Raw genomic sequence first — 6,000 nt, 5'->3', positions numbered from 1 at the left:
AATGTTATTATTTAACACAATTAATAACGTAGATTACATTATCATTAATTTCATTTTTTACTCGTAGACAAACTTCATCACCATCATCATTATCAGCCGATGGGCGTCATGTTAGACACAAGGCTTTTGCGTGGACTTCCAAACATCACACCGCCAGCATCCAGCGGCTCCACGTACATTTGTAATTAAATTACAAAAAATCGGGGTCTCTCTGCAAAACAGACCAAAACTACCCATCATCATTAACAACCCATAATCGACTCACTGTTGAGCACGAGTGTCCTCTCAGAATGAGAGGGGTAAAGCCTTAGTCCACCACGCTGGCCAAATGCGGATTAGCAGACTTCACACACGTAGAAAATTAAGAAACAGTGCTGTATACAGGGTCACTGAAAACATATAACAATCCCTTTAAGAGGTGATACTAGGGATCATTAGCTATCAAATTAAATTAGGATAAATGGGGCAAAAATGTACCGATTTCGAAAAAAAAAGAGGCTTTTCTCTTTTTTCAAGAAATGTGGGTATATAAAACTTATGTATTTAGTAGTTGTTTTTGGTGTTTTTATGTGTTAAAAACATATTAAATAATAATAATAATTCAAAAAAGATCACAAACGTTGTACTGTTTTTGAATTATGATTAATTATGATCCTACGATCTATATTTATATAAAAATGAATCCATATATCCCTTGGTTACGCCTTCACGTGTGAACGGCTAGACCGATTTCACTTTTTCCATGTGTTTGTTATTTATTGTCAGGGTCTTATTAGGGCTACCCCTACTCCTTCATTTTTTTTCTGTCATATCCTACCCTACATCCACCCCTACCTACCCTACCTAGGGGTAGTTGAAAGTTTACATCCAGTTTTACGCGGAGGAAGTCGCGGGCGTCCGCTAGTTAGCTATAAAATTTCTTTCGGGTAGACCGGGCAAAATATTTTTTTTAGGGAAGGTTAGGTAATAGGATAGGGGTAGAAGTAGGATAATGTAGGGTAGAGATAGGGAAAAATTACACATAAGTCAAAGCGAAGCTTGATGCTGAAATTCGGTTTCAGCCGTAGTTTCGGTCGGTATGAATTTGTAATGTGTACTCAATTTAAGTATAGCTGCCATCCCTTAGGTAGAATCCTTTATACTTGGACCCTTGACATCTTACAAACTCCATAATTGCCTACCGTACTCTTATAGCAGAAGCACCTGGATTAGCCTATAAGCCATTGTTAATGGCATCCTCACCAGAGACGATCGAAAAAAAGGAAATCACACAAAGTTATAGCAATTTCGTAATTAGCGCGTTTCAAATTGGCGTTAATCTATATACTCGTACCTACCCACTTATACCTACTCGTAATAAATCTGTAATAGGTCCAATTCTGTTCATATTTGAAAACTATATTTTAAAAATTTTAGGGCTAGGGTAGGGGTAAGGTAGGAATAGTGTTGGGTAGGGTAGGGTAGGGAAGGGTAGGGGTATGGTAGGCTTTTTTTACTTTTTGACTTTCTGTCTGTCTGTCCGTCTTTTGTTATACCGGGCATCACGCTGAGACTACTGAATGAATTCAAATGAAACTTGACACGATTTGAGACATAATACGAAGAAGGATATAAGATACTTGTCGCGAAAATAAAGTCAGCAAGAGGTGAAGTAGGGGTAGAAAGTTTGTACCTATTAAATATATTAGTACTTTTTTCAAGGTACATTTTTAAAATATGTACAATTATTAGAGGACTATTTATTTATTATACTTAAAAAAACTTGCAAAATATAAATGGCGTGAAAAAGGGGTTTAAAGTTTACATCGAGTTTCACGAGGTCATGCGGAAGAAGTCGCGGGCGTCCGCTAGTACTCTATATTTTATTGCCTCATTGGTCAGTTAGTAGTCTATGGTTACGTCTTAAAAGGACCTGGATTTTAAAGTTATATTCACGGTAATTGGTTCAAATGTAAAATGTAAAATGTAGGGGTTGAAAAGGGGATAAAAGCTCATACTAATTTTCTCGTGGATCGCGGGTGTCGGCTAGTATCTATGTATACAGAATGACCCTTAATTACGACATAATCTACAGGATGATAGCTGACATTAAGACCTACGAAAATAACGCAAATAGTTGTACAATGTGTTGAAATATTACTTAGGTAATTAATTAATAAATATGTATTAATTTTCACTTCGTCTGCGAGAGAATCGATCTTTTAATCTAAGATCTGGCTTTATAAATATGTACCCTCAGCTGTTATTTATTAGTTATAAGTTGCCTAGTTAAATTGCGGCAAAGTAAGTAAATCAAAGGCTTATTAATATAATAAAATTAAGCATAAAATTAGCTTTCTTTTATTGCTATTTTTATTTATTAACTGTTTATATCTGGCAACCCCACAGTTGCAGTGTGAAAGCGGGCAATCTTTACGTTTTCAACTCTGTTGGGTATATTCTCATAAGGCAATGCTATCTAATAAACAATATAGTGTAGGATTTTTATTATTTAAGCAAAGAGGGAAGTGGATTAAACAAAAAAATAATCATTTAATACTCACCGGGCGCAATTTAAATAGGCAAACTATGTTCAATTTGTATTTTCTATCATTTATTACTTATTCCAAATAAATAACAGATGAGGGTATATAGTCCTTATGCCGGATCGCATACTATTTCATTTTATAGGTATGTGACCATTTAAAAAAAATGTATCCAGTGCAGTGCTCCTTATAATATAGATGTGTCATGTGACATGTCATCGCACTTCATCATATTTTTTTTGCAGACAAGGTTGTATAAGAGGCTCAATCTCACCATGTATTGTTTTGTTATATCTCAAAAGGATCAGGCAGCGTTTTCAATAAAAGCTCGCAGGTAGCTTGACTTTTTCCCCGACACTCCCAACAATTATCATGAACCAAGTAATACAAAATCTTGACAAAATAATATACCGAAACCTTTTATTAATATTAAGCGAATATACCCATATCTATATTCGACTAAGTCAAATTAAAGAATTTAAATTGTGTATTACAAAACTGATTGAAAGGGAAAGGGATAGTTACGGGGAAGGAGAAGAGTTTGTTTAATTCTGAGAAGAATTTCGAACATAAAAGTCGTCTACAGAGTGACTGCATGACATTTTAAATTGTAATTTGTAAATATGTAGTTTTTAGATACGATATTTATTTCGTATAGATAGTTAGGTATATTTTCGCCAGCAGCCATTTTGTAAGGTAAAGCTACACGATAATTGAGGCACCGCGTTTTATTTCATTAGCTAATTATTGAGTACTAACGAGTCCAAGCAATTTAGTTGGCACAGTCGTTGTTCTATCTGTTATTAAATAAAAATTATGATTTTTTTTATGAATTCATTTATTTACAACTATTAAATAGATACATGAATGGAACACAATAAAACTAAAATGGAAATGGAAAATATTTACAAGATACATGCCATCTAATTGTTCACTCGTGAGCTAGGTACCCAATACCCTGGCGCTATTACCTCTCTGGATGGCAAGGCTTATATATTATCCTTTGGCCAGATAAAGATTCCATCTTCTAGATAAAGATAAAGAGATAAACATTCTTTGGCCAGCTCTTGGGTCACCTGACACCATAATGAAATTAAAATAAAAAGCTTTTTATTCGATAACCCTCCTTCTAACCTAACTGCTTAACAAAGGGAACGTACCCATATACTATACATGCGCCGTTTTTTCACAACTTTTGACCTCTCCCCTGGTGACCACCCTTAGTAAATGTAAGACCCCCTCACCCTCAAGTTATCACGTATTAATACATATATAAATAAACTTGTAGTGTATGTCTGTGATTTCAAGATAACTGTGTTTTCTCAATAAACAATACTAAAACACAAAAAAAGAAAAATATATACGGTCGAATTGAGAAACCTCCTCCTTTTTTTGAAGTCGGTTAAAAACACAATCAAACTTTTAAGAAAATTGTATACGTCTGTCTGTTTGTCCGGGCTAATCTCTGGAACCGCTGAACCGATGTATACGGAACATTCACAGATACTCGTAGAGATTATTGACCAACATACCTTTACAGTGGAATTCCGATTGGATAGACGTTTTAGGGGCATCTCCAGGGGATCATTCAGCCGCTGAGTGTCGAATTTAACCTCTATTTGTTTGAGAATTTGACATTCAGCGGGTGGATGATCCCCTAGGGGTGCTGCGACAATGTCTACGAATTCCACTGTTAAAGGCTACTTTTTATCCCGGAAATATACATGGTTTTACACTAACGAAATCGCAGACGTGAGATCCCCTTGGTTATTTATCACTATGGTCTACGTTCCCTTGGCAATCTTTCACCTTCATCATCAATCAATGACCTTCTTTTAATGCTCTGCCTTCTAATGAAGTAGCTTGTCTCGAAGTCTTGTATTGAAATTACTTGAGGACCCAATACACGAGCGGCAAATCCCAAAAATGTCTTTAGCTTTTTATGTTTTTTTTTTCCGGGAAGCACCAGATTAAGAGAGATTGTGGATTACCTTACCTTACCTTATCAGCCGATAGACGTCCACTGCTGGACATAGGCCTCTTGCATGAATCTCCAAGCACAACGGTCTCGAGCCGCTAGAATCCAGCGCTTGATATCCTCGGTCCACCTAGTGGGGGGTCGACCAACACTGCGCTTTCCGGTGCGGGGTCGCCATTCCAGCACCTTGGGACCCCAACTGCTATCAGCTCTTCGAACTATGTGGCCTGCCCATTGTCACTTCAGCTTCGCGACTCGCTGAGCTATGTCAGTGACTTTGGTTAATTGACTTTGTTTAGTTAGATTGTAGATTAATCTTTACTAATTTTTGCTTTCACACTTAAGGGACCCCGTATCTATACTAATATTATAAAGCTGAAGAGTTTGTTTGTTTGTTTGTTTGATTGAACGCGCTAATCTCAGGAACTACTGTTTCGATTTGAAAAATTCTTTCAGTGTTAGATAGCCCATTTATAGAGGAAGGCTATAGGCATATTCATACAGGAACCACGCGGGTGAGACCGGGCGGCGTCAGCTAGTCATTGATACGGCAGATACGGCGGTAGCTATGCTCCTGCTGCCTTCCCTTAAAATGATAGAATTAAAATTTAACCCTGAGAAAACTATCAATTAGATAATATAAAGTTAATTAATTTAGCGTAAATTGTTTTATTAAAACCTACCTCGTTATCAGAAGGCTTAGGCTAACAACTTTAGATCACGAAGTCCCGGGTTCGATTCCCTGGTTGAGCTATGATTTAGTAAGCTTTTATTTCTCCTAAGATATCATCAGTAAAAACTTTCAGCCCGGACTGGGAAATTGGTGGTTTTACACTCGGAGATAAACAGTCGGCACCATAATTGACATTGCATCTAAAGGTGGATACAGATTGGTGCAATGCAACATGTAATGTAATATTCTGCCTTACATTGCATGTTCCCTGCTGCCTTGGACGTGTGGCGCGCGCGGTACTTGTGTTCGTACCAAAAACCGACAAATCTCGGAGTCGGATCGAACGCGCACGAGTTGTAACGCTCGGAGCGTGCGCGACCCAGGCGCAGTTCGTGCGCGCGAGGCGTCCAAACCACGAGCATTCGTGATACATTGCAGCAATGTGGACGTTAAATTCTTGCATTGCATGTTGCATTACATGTTGCATTGCACTAATCTGTACCCACCTTAACGTCACCCGGACGTGGGTTTTCTAACTCACGATCTCGGGGGCGACCGGACTGATTCACTCACGTCACGGTTACCCCTCCCGAAAGGCCCTCTAAGCCGAGGTCCGAGTCTCACAGCAGATGCCCTTGGAGAGTCGTTCCGTCCACTACCTTTATTTCAGCCTTCGGGTCTCATCATATAATAATAAAATCTTACCGCTGCCATGCCTTTATATATTTGAAACGTTGCTATTCGTAAAAAATAGTCCAACTCTGTTCCCTACCAAAAAACTAATGGCAGGCAACCAAATAAAATCTGTGTGCCACCGAGACGGC

This window comes from Bicyclus anynana, chromosome 16 (genome assembly GCF_947172395.1).
Source record: "Bicyclus anynana chromosome 16, ilBicAnyn1.1, whole genome shotgun sequence".
NCBI lineage: Eukaryota > Metazoa > Arthropoda > Insecta > Lepidoptera > Nymphalidae > Bicyclus > Bicyclus anynana.
The sequence above is the reverse complement of the archived record's forward strand: the minus strand, read 5'-3'. Positions refer to the sequence as shown.